Source organism: Anomalospiza imberbis, chromosome 24 (assembly GCF_031753505.1).
Source record: "Anomalospiza imberbis isolate Cuckoo-Finch-1a 21T00152 chromosome 24, ASM3175350v1, whole genome shotgun sequence".
NCBI classification, from domain to species: Eukaryota; Metazoa; Chordata; class Aves; order Passeriformes; family Viduidae; genus Anomalospiza; species Anomalospiza imberbis.
The window spans coordinates 3,203,132-3,215,737 of NC_089704.1; the positions used below are offsets into that span (position 1 = coordinate 3,203,132).

At 50.2% G+C, this 12,606-nt stretch overlaps 1 protein-coding gene across 3 annotated transcripts in view; it reads right to left on the reverse strand.

Annotated features, from left to right (window-relative positions):
- LOC137462055 (opioid-binding protein/cell adhesion molecule homolog) overlaps positions 1-12,606 on the reverse strand; it is a 342,323-nt gene that overhangs the window by 273,173 nt on the left and 56,544 nt on the right. The window lies entirely within an intron of this gene.

The window sequence follows — 12,606 nt, forward strand, 5'->3', positions numbered from 1 at the left end:
AGCAATATAATCTGGGGTGATTACCATACAGAGCGGCACGGAGAGAGCTCGGCACAGCGGGAGACTTATGAGGAGTTTGGCTGCTCCGCAAAGTGCAGGCTGGTGCTTTTTGAACCATGCTGGCAGAGCATCCCCCCGGCTCACCCGCACCTGGCATCGCTGCCCAGTGCCCTCTCCAGGCACACGCTGCCCCAGGGAGCCAGGGAAGGGTTTCCATAGGTGAAGCTAATGAGGCCAACCATCGGCTGATGCTGCTTGGCAAAACGCTGCGGATATTTTGCTAATTTACACCACCAGAGAGTCCTACCCCAGACATTCATTATCTTTCTGGGGTTTGAGCATGCTTGCTGACTTTGGTTCCCCCTCCTCCACATGCTGGACTGTTTCCCCCTCTGCATCAGCGAGGCTGGAGCTGGTCCCTCCTGCCAGCTCGTGCCAGCACAGATGATGGCACAAACTGCACAAAGGGAGGAAAAATAATAACCAGGACCAAACTACTTGGCAGAGCAGTGCCAGAGCCATATTCTGTCTCTCTCCTTCACATGGGAGATGAACAAGGACCTTTTAGGAGACCACTCATGTGTGTGGGACATGGAGATGCTTTTCTGGCTAAGAAATCCTGCCTGGAAGCAGGAAAGGACATCACTTGAAGGGGCAGCTGGGCATTAGAAGGGATGATTTGGGTGAAATGAAGCTCATCTCCAGCCAAGAGCTTGTATCTGAGCCAAGCTCTCCCAAGGTATCCACCTGCTGTGAAACCTTCTCAACCACCTGAGTTTTTGCCAAACCAAAGGACATCAGAAATAACACTGATTTGTGATGCTTTCACAACCATAATAATGCAAGTCACACTTCTGGAAAAACTCTACCCCTGTGCACACGAGATTTATCCCCTTTTGAGAAGCCCTGGGGCTTGGAGGGCTCCATGCTTGAAAAAGAGCTCTAAACACTGCAGTGCCCTTGGGTAAGAGCCCATTCCACCACCTGGCATTCAGGTAACCAGCACCAGAGAGGCCAAACCCTCATTTTTGGGGTCCTCTCTCTTTTACTGCTGCCAAAATGAAGCCTAATGATGATGGTCCCACCCATCCACACCGTACAAGAGCATCGTCTCCTTGAAGGGCAACAACACAAAGAGAGAACAAGCCCATTTAAAACTCTGCTTTCTCTGCAAGTCAAGCCCACATCTGACCTGGCAGTGAGAGAACAGCTCAAATGATGATAAGGAAAACAGCAGATCAGGCAAATTGAGTCAGACTGGATTATGGGAGACCAGCAGTCTCCAGGTTCTCCATAGAAGAAGTATAGTCAGGAGTCTGCGGTGAGCTGTTCCAATGAGAAGCAATAATTGAATTTGTTTTCATTTAATTTGAAGGACCTTTAATTAAAAGCCAAGCCTGTGTGTGCAGAGAGATAAAGCTGAGCACGTGGAGAGCGGGGGTAATTTGGGTGCTGAATGCAATAATTAATTGTAAACGTGGAGGTCAGGAGCTGGGCTCTATCTCCCTGCAATCAGCACGCGGCGCTGGCCGGCCGAACGGAATGGGCTCGCCAGCGCCGGAAACGCTTAAGTGATTTTTGAAGCCTTAATGGCAATTATAGAGCAGCGAGGAGGTTAATTTGCAGAGTTCATTAATCAGAGAAATAAACACGTCAGTGATCGCCACGGAGAGGGGAAGCAGAGGAGCCTGCCTTGGAGATGGAGAAGGCCGACCTCAGCACCGGGGCTCGCCAGGGATTGGAGACGGGGCTTGCGTCCTAAGCTCGGGGTGAGCCCTGGCTTTTCACACTAACCACAAGCTGTGAAACCCTTGGCCGCTCACCCCGGGGCTCCTGCTAAGCAGAGCTAAATGTTCCCCAGCTCCAGGAGGTGTTAACTGGATAACAAGCCCACGTTGCTCTCCAGCTGGTAACTCCAGTCCTCTCAGTCCCGCTACTCCCCTGCAATCTCAGCTTCTCACGGGTTGGGAGTTTATTACTGTTGCTGAAAATCTCCTCAGCTTCTCAATGAACCTGGCCACCAGCTCTGAAGTGGCAACAATCACTCTCAAATTCAGAACTCACCCCACCGCTAGGAGACCTAAAGCCCAGCCCTCCTAGGGCATCCTTTCTCCAAATTTTGGGAAAATGGATCTTTAACACAGCACCTTCCATGTTATGTCAGGACACAGAGTCTCTGTTAAAACACTTAGAAATAAAGAAAATGGCTTGAATCCTAATAGGCATTATTGAAGTTAAGAGATTTGTGGCTTCCTGGACACACATCATGTGACAAGAGTGGTGCATCGTGGAGGAAATATCTTGGCAATGAGGTAAGGATAGTCCCAAGCTGCAGCAGGACAGAAAAGGGCCAAGAGCCAGGGGTATCTCTGCTGCCTCACACAGTTCAGACAAAATGGGATTTTGCAGTGGGAGGAAAACCACTACAAGGAGTGAAGGGGGCTGGAATCCCCCTGGGCTGAGCAGCAGCAGAGATTCAGCAGAATCCTGGGATAAAAGCAGAGCGAGCCAAGGCTGGAGACCTCCAACAGCTCCCTGTATTCCTGGGGATCTCCTGTCTTTCCTTCCCCTTCAGGCTAAGGAGAATAGGGTGAGGCTTTAGGGAGGAATTCCACACTCTCAGGGGGCAATTCTGGAGGGGCTGGGTGGCCCCTTCCCAGACTGGTGGCTCCTCCTGTCCCTGCTGCTGTGGGAAGAGGATACACACAGATGGAAAGGTGTTTCAGGGAGTGCAGCACCAAGAGCTTTTTCTCAGGCTGGTAATTGCTCCCTGGAGAAAGGCTGTACACTGCATTTTATTTTTTCCACTTCTTCCTTCCTCACAGATTATTTCAGGAACTGATTGCTGATGCTTTTTGGGTTGTACCTGCATGGAATACCTGTGCTTCCAAGGCAATGCACAAAAGGGCTCCAAACCCAGCACAGATAGGTATTGCCTTGCTGATCTGTTCATCCTAGTTACTAACAATTAACACAAGGCAATTAGTCCACCCATTGCCTTGGCTCTCCTGCCTCTTCAGGCACTGTTATCCCAGGGACCTCCATATGGAAAATGAGTTTTAAACACCTCAACAGACTTCAGGGATTTGTTTTTACAGGAGCAGCTTGTTCTTCAAAATATTGAAGAGTATCTATGACATCAAACAGAGTGCCAAGCTGAGCGCCTGGAGCAGGATAATCCCACACACTGGAACAGGCTGGGAGGGGATGAGCTGAGCAGAAAAGCTGCTGAGAAGGACCCGGGGTTGTGTGCAGGATGAAGAAGGTGAGCCACTGCTATGGAAAAAGCAATGAACCAGCCTCCAGCTGCAGGAGATCCAAAGAAGCTGCCATTCCCCCCTAACTGGACCAGGGAGAAATGAATAAGCAGCAGACACGTGTTCCCTGTGACTTTGTTGCTCTGTCCCTGTGACCAGGTTCACCTCCTGCCCTCCTGAATGCTGAAGAGAGTCCATCATGTTACTGACAGGCAGCTCAAGCCACCTCCTCCATGCCCATCTCCTCCTCTCCCCTGCTCCCACTAACCCCAAGTTTGGGGACCTGTCAGGATCGGTGTTAACTTTTCTGCCTGCTGGAACTGTGTGCAATTAAACATTTTAATTAAAATCTGCAAGAGTGATTGCCCTGTCATCCTCTGAAGGGAAGGCTAATCACAGCCCTTTTATCCAGTCCAACGAGTGGCCAAGGACGTGACGCTGGGCAGAAGTTTTGGGTGGCAGCAGAAGTGTCTGTAAGGAGCCAGGTCCTTACCTGCAGCTGAGCAGAGCCAGAACCTGGCATGGACACCAAACCTGGGTATGTGGAAGCTTGGATGTGGAGACAGGAGGATGCAAACCACGCAGGGAAGTGCATCACTCACTGCATCTCCTTCCTTTAAAGGATTTAGACTTTTGGAGAGCCCTTCAAGAACTGTTTTCACACCACAAGCAGCCTCTGTGTCACTGGGGCTGGTGGTGCACACCAAGCCCACCTTGCTCCAGCTCCATCCACCCTCCCTGATCCTCCACCCCCTTTTCCTGCTGCCTCTCCTCTCCCTGGCCAAGCGCCGGAGGGGCTGTGGAGGCTCAGAGCATCCTCAGAGCGCTCACCCTGATTGCAAGTGAAGTGTTTGAGCAGCGTTTCAGAAGTTTTCTCTCCCAATGCCCGTCAAGAACAAACAAAGTATTTGTTGTTGTTGGAGTAAAAAATTCATCAAAATAAAATAAAATAAAATCAGGAGCAGAAATGCACACATCTACATTTGACTAAGTGGGGAGAGAACACACTCGGAAACTTTTTGATCAGAGCAAAGAGCCTCAAATCCTGACAGAGAAAATGTATTCATAATTTATTAAAAAATAATTTATAATTTATTTTAAAATTCATCAGACTCCTCTTTTTTTTTTTTTTTTCCTTTTTCCCTCCCTTCTGACAAACAAGATTTTCTGTAATTCCCAAGGAGGGCAACCGATAGGGACAACATTGCTGAAGGCTTCTCTGCTTTTAGAGGTTGGGAACATGAAAAAACAGAGCAGCAGTGCCAGAGACACCCCTGACCAGCATCCCTGCTGTTCTAAACCCTCCCAGGGATGCTCCTGCATCTCAGAGCCTCTCTCTCATATTCAGGGGCTTTACAGAGTTAAATTGGGAGCCCCCCACCCTCCCTGGCTGCTGGTGGGTTCCACCACCTCACTGGGCTTCATCCAGCATTCAACCCTGGCTCTGACAGGTGGAAAAAAGCAGCCAGGGCACAACACTGCAGCTCAGATCCCTCCTGCTGGACTCCTTATCCGGGAAGATTATGAGGTTTACTGCTGCTTCTCCATTATCCTAAATAAAGCAGCCTTTCAAAATTGCTTCAGACACATTAGATCATGTACTTTTTACACTTCCAGAGACACTGGTTATAATATCTTTTTAACAACACTGGGCAGAATCTATTTTCTTCTTCCACTGAGCTGAAAAATACTGTTTTCTCAAGGAAGAAGAAAAAGGAGGAGGGAAAAAAAAAAGCTATTGATTTTGTTTAGGGTCAGAATAAAATATCATTGGAGTGGGTGTTGAAATCCTCAGCCACAAATTACTTCCAAAGTGACAGTTTGGGCTGTGAAGATTTTTCTTGTGAAATAAAACAAAACAAATGAAACATTGTGTTCTTCCTCTCTATGTGCACGTTTGAGGTTTCCACCGGCTCCAGCTGGTTCCTGCTGGGTATATTTAGCGTTTCAATCTATTCTTTTCCCATTCCCATCCCTGCTGGAGCTGTTGCACGGCCAGCACCAAATCCTGCTGCCCAGATGGAGGGAGGCAAAGAGAAATGCTGTGGGTGGGATGTGGAGGGACAAGTCCCAAAGCCACAAGGAGAGCAGACGTTGCCCCCTCCGATGCCCATGGGATGCTGTCGGCTCTCCCTTCTCCCTCCATCCTGCCCCTGTGCCATGCAGGAATGAGAATGGTACCCAGCACGGTGTGATTCAGCATCCCCCTGGCCGGGATTGGCTCCTCTCACGCTGCTTTTGAAATCAAAAACACCCCCAGGAACCTCCAAACCCGGGAGCTCTCAGCCAGGTTTCACTTCGCCAAAGAGTCAGCAAATTAACCCCCATTTATATGCACAACCCACTTTCCTCTAATCTCTCCATCTATCTCTGCTCTCTGCTGGTACAAGAGATGAGTATTGGCTTTAAATACAATAATTTCTTTATAAATAAAGAACAGGCAACACTTGTGAAAGGGAAACCAGATGTCTACCTCGGGCTTCTGTGCTTTCTGCTCCTCAGCATTGTGTGCAGGAGATGGGAACACGCCACCGGAATGAAGAGCTCTGCAGGTCCCTGCCTCACGCTCTCAATTTTATTTTATTTATTTAGATTTATGCAAATGCAAAAAAGAGGTCACCTACCCAAATGCTCTCAATGCCCTTGATGTAACTTTAAAATGCATCATAAAAATGCCCTGTATGCCGCAGTGTATTTCAGTACCACACACAAGTAGGTAAGAGAAAAGCCAAAATCTCCCCCTGCTGCAAACAGACACGTTCCCACCCTGGCAGTACCTGCACACAGACAGATTTTAGCTTCCATCAGCCCTTCCCTTCCCCATCACTTTCTGCCCACGGCAGCCAGCAGCCACAGCCTTTTTTTCCCCCACATCTGCTTCTCTGCTCAACATCTGTCCCCCACTGATCTCTCCATGTCCCACATCGCCATCCAGGAGCCACTCCTGCCGTCCCATGCAGCAGCCAAAGGGACCCTCCCAACCCTGCCACTGAATCAGGAGCCCTTGCTCTTCTCCACCCTTCTGAGTATGGCGGGCTCAGAAAACTCTTGGTAGTGGGAGAAGGAAGAAAAATGCTGCAAAAGCAACAGAAAACTCATTCCAAAGTGTACCCTTGTGGCACTGCCAGACTGGTCTGATGGAACCACCCTGCTCCAAGCAGGGCAACTTATTCCCAAGCACATGGAGGCAGTTGTGGCACCAGGGGATGGTCTGGACCATGTTCCTGCTTGAGATACCGCACCCACCAACACAGCCACACTTGAGCCACCAGCCAGCCCAAAACCCAGCAGCATTTTGGACATTTCCTCCACCATAAGGATGTAAATGTTTAATTCCTGAACCTCACAGAGCCACCCCTGACCCATCAGCAGCGCTCCCACAGCTGGCTCCTGCCTTTAAGATGCCACAGGATTTCTCCGCAGCAACTCTTCACGGTTCTTGGCCATCCTCCCTTGGGAACATGCACAAAGAGTGAACTAATGAGTCTATTAGACTTAATTAAGCTAATGTGAAATTATTTACTTAATCTAGGAAGATCTTATGATGGTGAAAAATCCCCATGGACAAAAGCTTCCAAGCTGCCTCACACGGGCGGGCGAGAACCTCATGAGTAGAGGCTGTGGAGATGCTGTGGGTACGGGGACAGTGTGGAGAGGGGGCTCAGCCACCACCACAGCCCAAAGCACCTGGCTCTTGCACGGCATTCCAGCATCACCAGGAAAACCAGCCAGGAAGGCCCAGCCGTGTTTCGCCTTCGTTTTCCAAACGCGTGTCTCTCCCCGGCCAGCAAATCCAAGGCTGGCAGCTGGGAGGGAAAAGTTTTCAGGAGTGGTTGGCCCCTGTCTCCCGTGGATGGCGAGCGTCCCTCATCCCGCAGCTCCCGCAGCCAGGCTGTGCCTCAGCGTGGAGCGGGAGCGCCGAGCAAAGGGGATTTTGCCTCGTGCATTTTCCTGGCTATTTTTTCCCCTCCCTTAATGTAGAAAAGCTTAACGCTCACTTTGAATTCCTAATACGACTGAGTTCTTTTTGCCACTTATTTTGTTTTGTCATGCACTACATACAATTACACATCTCTAATCCGCAAATCCTCCCTCGACGCTGGAACACGTGCCAAGCCTTTCCTTTCCACGGCCGCCGCATTAAAAGCCTTTGGAGGCAAGCTGACATCACGGAATGCCGGGATGCCCTGGCATCACCCACTGCAACCAATCTCCAGACATGGAAGCCTCTGATCCCCAAGGATTGGTGTGAAAAATGTCCTATCCCTGCCCTGCCTAGAGGGAGGGCTTACAGCCCTGGCAGTGCAGCCAGGAGCCCTGGCCAGGACTAAATCCCAGAGAAGGAGCCCCCTCCATCCCGGCTAAAGGAGCTCGGCTCAGCATCTCTGAGACAGAAATCACATTTTGTAAATCTCCCACGGTGAATCAACTCCCCAGTCAGATATGAGCTCAGCAAAAACTGGCAGGCAAATGATCTCATTAATAATCAGCACTATCAGGAGTTTCTGCTTCTCTCAGGCAGCCAAACAGGCGAGAATTTATCTGGGAATGGGAGCTGAGCTACCTGGAACACAATGTAATTATTGCCCCAAGGTCAGACAGTAGCAGCTGTGCTGGCAGGCAGTGTCCTGCTCACAAATTAGGCCACCTGCAAAGGGGGCACCAAAGCTTTGGTGGCCCCTTATGATCACTGTGCTGGTTCAGACCTGGGTTCCTCATCCACAGGAGCGATTCCTCCACCAAATCCAGGGAAAAAGGAGTTAAAAGCCCCCCCAAAGCACATAAACCATAGTGTGGGCTCTCACCTGTGAGCATCAAGCCCTCAGCCAAGCCCTGGAGGGGACCAAGGCCCTCCCTACCATCCCTGCTGTGACACCCAGAGCATTTCAGTGAGGTATCAATGAAATTTCAGTGAGGTATCAATGAGATTTCAGTGACGTATCAATGAGATTTCAGTGAAATATCAATGAGCAGCGAAGGTGCAAACAAGTTTAAGAGTTTCCCCCACACAAAAAGCTTCACTGCAGCCTCAGAGCATCTCCCAACCCTGCTCAGGAAAAGAAGGAGTAAGAGAGACATCAGTTTCCAGAGCTTTGCTCCAAAATCCGGCCTTCGCCTTTGAAAGCGTAATTTATTCAAGCTGCTTTATTATTGCAGAGCCCAGCCTCGACAGGGGATTATGGAGAGGTCACAGCTGGAGCAATAACAATAATAAGAAAAAATAGTGAAGTCGGGACAGCATCTTGTGTGAGTTCACCGTGCAGCAGGCACTCACTTTTTTTGGAGCCACGGTGTTGGAAAGCACAGGAAGAACATCCCACGTGCCACCAACTTAACACAAAAGTGGCATCCAACAAATCTTTGGGGGAGTAACAGGGATGGGGGCTTCACACCCCCTCTATTTGTGAACCCAATTAGGCATATGTTGAGGAAAGGGTGTATGTATATTAGATTTTAATTAAGCAGTGTTAATTATAATCTATGAGATGTGCTTACTGCTTATCTGATAATTATGAGAAAGCCAATTTGGCTGCTGGCTTGTGACTAATTAAGTGGAATTAGTAATGATAATTATAGATTTAATTTTTGTTTGCCTTTATTGGCAATGGGGGGGAAAGTGGATTCCAGGGCTGGGTAGGGCAGGGATGGGAAAAGTCATGGGGTAAGGTCATCATGCCAGGAATTTGGCCCACAGAATGGAGATTTGACCAGGACTTCCCAGAAAAGGGGAAATTTTGGTGAAGAAAAACCCAATTTGGCTTTAAAAAAGAGGTTTGCAGGAAATGCTGATGGAAACAAAGTTCTCCTAAAAAGCAACGGTTCTGTGGAAGATTGGGCTGGGTTTTGTCAGCTCATTGCACAGGTAGCCACAGGTAGGTGTCTTTAAAAAACAATTGAAATCTTGGGCAATTCAGGGAGTTTGACTTCTTCAGCCCACAGGGGGAGATTCTCTGGGGATCTCTCTCCTTCCCACACCCACCATGACCCTGACTCCTGTTCTCAAGAAAAAGGGGACTTTTTAGCACTTTATTTTTTTTTTCTCCCAGTGTAAATTGATAAGGTATAAAATAAACACCAAATCCTGCGAAAACTGCCCAATCCCTGGGAACAGGACTTGCACATTTTAAACATGCCCACAAGTTGCTCTGCCTGGCTGCAACCCTTGTAATACTCATTTTCCACCCTTTCTGAGCATGCACTGTGTTCAGAGGCTGCCAAATTGACCCAAAACATAAAAGCAAAGCTTAAAGAAAGAATAAAAAACTCAGGGAGAAAAGGAAGGGGAAAAAAAAATATATATTACAGCTGGATTTTTAAAAGGCCCAGCTAAACTTGCAGCTGCACGACAGCACGTGGAGCTGTGCAAGCTCAGCTAATGATAATTAAATCTCCTGCTGCAGGGGTGAACAGCAATTTCGCGCTAGGTCTGCTGCCCGGGATGAGAGCTCTCCCGGGAAAAGCAGCACAGGGCTGGAGGGTCGGGCCACGGAGATGCTCTGCTCGCTTGCCAGGCAACACCCGGAGCTGGGGATGCTCTGCCCGTCTCCCTCCTGAAAACAGCATCTCGCATCTCCAGCGCTGAGCTAAATAATACATGGCGATCCCAGGGATGAATTCCAGGCGGAGCGCAGGGAAGACAATGCCAGCTGAATGCATTAAGGCAGCAGCCCCGGTGCGGCCGCGCTCATTTGCGAGGCCCCGCTGCAGAGGGGGGTCCCCGCTGCGGCACCCCCAGGTCCTCGGCGAGGACGGCTCCGCGCAGGGCTGAGCAGTGTGGAAAGAGCCTGACCTGACTGCAGAGTGGCTCTTTGCATCCCGGCTCTTTGCATTCCTGCTCTTTGCATCCCGAGCCAGGGCGTTCCTGGGATGCAGCGGCTGCGGGGCCGGAGCGCTGCGCTCTGCGCGCCGCAGAGTCCCCGGCACTGACCGAAATAGACTCTTTGCCCAGCTACCGCTTGGCTAAATTCGGTGCCCAGCCCCCCTGATCCAGGGAAGCAGCACGGAGCCATTAGCCAGATCGCCCGTGTCACATCAGGGACCCTTCACCGCGGCAGGCAGGGGCACAGCGTGCCAAGAGCCGGCTTGCACAGCGCCCGAGGAAGAGGATGGCATGCAGGTGATGCTTCTTGCTGGAGGAAGCTGGAGTGAAATAAACCCCAAGGCCTGGCCGCCTGTGAGCATTAAAGATGATTTGCCTACAGGCTCTTGCCCTGACCTCTGTGTGTTTAAAGAGATTAAATGAGAGCAAACTCACAATTTCTGGGGTTTATTTCCTTTTTTCCATTTCAGCAGCTACTCAAAAATAGGCTTGTTTATAGAGGGAGAAATTCCCCATGAGTCACGCACTATCCAGACCAAAAAAATACCACCAGCATCAGCCTGAAGTGACCAAAACTCATGCACAGATGGGCAAAATTTGACCTCATTCCTAACGATGTTCAGAGTTTGTGCAGCCATGGACATCCCTAAAAATTCCCTCCAGGGTTTCCACTATATCCATTACAACAGGCCATCACCCTTAAGGTGCACTTGCTGAATCATCCATTCCAGCTCCTGGACTTAATTTCTCCATTATACATTAAATACCTTCCCTTCCTGTCCTAAGGAGCTGTGGGATGCACTGGGAGGAACACAAATGGTTTTGGCTCTGACTTGATGCTCAGCTCTGCAAGGGAATTGTTCACTTGGAATTCCCTGCTGAACAAGAGAGCTAAGAGAGGTCAGTGTCCAGCCCTAGAAGGATAAATAATACTTTAAACAGGACCCAGCTCCATGCCAGGACCTCCTGTTGAACACTTCCACCTGTAGTTGGCAAAGGATGAATCACTGAGTGCTTACTCAACCCTCTGAAATGAGGAGTAATGGGGTTTTAAGAGAATAATGCTTCATAACACTCAGTATTCTGTTGGATAAGGTAAAGACAAGGCAGAAGCCAGGAGCTGATAAAAGCTACAGCTTGTAATTCCATTGCACCTTCTCTACTCAATAAATGGGTTTCAGTCAGAGCATCTCTTCCATCCAACCCAAAAAGGACCTGAAGGGTAAGTTGATTGCATTGATCGTGCATGCATTTTCCCGGCAGGGAAACTGGCCCAGTCCCTGGCTGCTCCTGTCCAAAGTACTCCACTTACTTATTACGGGAATATCGCCAGAGACTCCAGGGCCAGGGAGCGGGACGCTACGGGGAATTCATTGCTCTCTGCGTGCTGGGAACGTTAAGTGGGAAGGCAGAGCAGGGGGGTATGGCAGCGGCTCAGCACAGCCTCCTCCCCATCACAGCCCCTGGCAGCCAATCACTCCTGCCAAGGGTTTTGCCAGCCCCGTGGGATCCTTCCCACAGGACGGTCCTTAACCCTTGTGAGAGCAGGAGGACTCCAGGCAGCAGAACAGTGTGGAAAAATGTTTTCACTGAAAGAATAATAAAGTACTGGAATTGTCTTCACAGGGAGGTGGTGGAGTCCCCATCTCTGGATGTGTTTAAAAAAGGCTGGACATGGCACTTGGTGCTATAGTCTAGTTGAGGTGTTCGGGCTTTTAGGTTGGACTTGATGATCTTAGAGGTGTCTTCCAACCTCATTATCCTGTGATTCTGTGATTCTGTGGATGTGCTGAAGCAAACTGTCCTCAGGCTGCTCCTGACCCCCACAGCCCGGTCACCACTCACACCTCACATGTGCATCCTCCAGGCGAGAAACTCCCTCTCCATCCTCCCTCGATCCCTGCACCCAGCTGTGACACCTCTCAGGGGTCCAGTCCTGAGTCAAACCACCTCCTCTGCTGCTCCCCAGCTGCCCACCACTGTCAGGTCTGCTGGTGTGACCATGTCCATCCCTAAAACCCTGCCTGTCTTCCCCAGGGAAGACTGTAAATCCCTGGACTTGGTACAAAGCACAGACTCCTCTCAGTAAGATCAGCACTGCCGTTGGCATCCGCTGGTTGGAGGGCACTGCCATCCTAAACCATCCACAGGAAAAGCTGCTGAAACAAGGGGTCTGAGCCCAAATTCAGCATCCAATCCTACAACTGGAGCAGAAGGCATTGCACAGGCTCTGTGTGCCAGCTGTCATGCCCTTCACTCCCTCGTGTCCCCCCTAAGGGGTGGCACACGTGTCCCAGAGGTGGGAATGAGACATCCCAGGCCAGCACCAACCTCCCTGCTCCGCTGCAGGAATGACAGGCAGGACACAGGGCAGGCTGGCAGCCTCACAGCAGCACTGCCCAGCGCCGGGAGATGGGCCGGGGTACCTGCGTTTGCTAATTAACCCCGAGGCAATGCCCTGCCCACACGGCAGTGCTCCTCCAACAGAGCTGCCCCCACCTCTCCCTGCAGGAGGCTGAGCCGTGCCTT